This window comes from Myotis brandtii, unplaced genomic scaffold (assembly GCF_000412655.1).
Source record: "Myotis brandtii unplaced genomic scaffold, ASM41265v1 scaffold201, whole genome shotgun sequence".
Taxonomy (NCBI): Eukaryota; Metazoa; Chordata; class Mammalia; order Chiroptera; family Vespertilionidae; genus Myotis; species Myotis brandtii.
In genome coordinates this window covers 864,243-864,611 of record NW_005357485.1, presented here as the reverse complement: position 1 = coordinate 864,611, position 369 = coordinate 864,243, and the positions used below count along the sequence as shown (strand labels likewise).

Genomic DNA, 369 nt, shown 5'->3' with positions numbered 1-369 from the left:
CAATCGAACTCCCCATCAAGGGGACAATTTGCTTATTAGCCTTTTATTATATAGGACTAGAGGCCTGATGCATGAAATTCATTCAAGAGTAAGCCTTCCTTCCCCTGGCTGCCAGCACTAGCTTCCCTCTAGCACCTGGGATCCAGGCTTCCCTTGAAGCCCTAGCTTCGACGGAAGGTCATCTGGTCTAATTAGCATATTACCCTTTTACTATTATAGATTATTCACTTTCTAATGTTGTGATATTAGGTAATCAGTTCTAAAGTGATGTAAATGACTAATATCTTTAAAAATTAAGATAAGACAGACAAGTTAATGATTGAATGTCATATTAAGTACAAAAGATCACTGACAAGTTCAGTGCCCCCC

General features: G+C 39.0%; 1 protein-coding gene across 1 annotated transcript in view; it reads right to left on the bottom strand.

The window, feature by feature from the left end:
- The window catches only part of LOC102258214 (arrestin domain-containing protein 4), a 42,681-nt gene that overhangs the window by 6,558 nt on the left and 35,754 nt on the right, over positions 1 to 369 (bottom strand). The window lies entirely within an intron of this gene.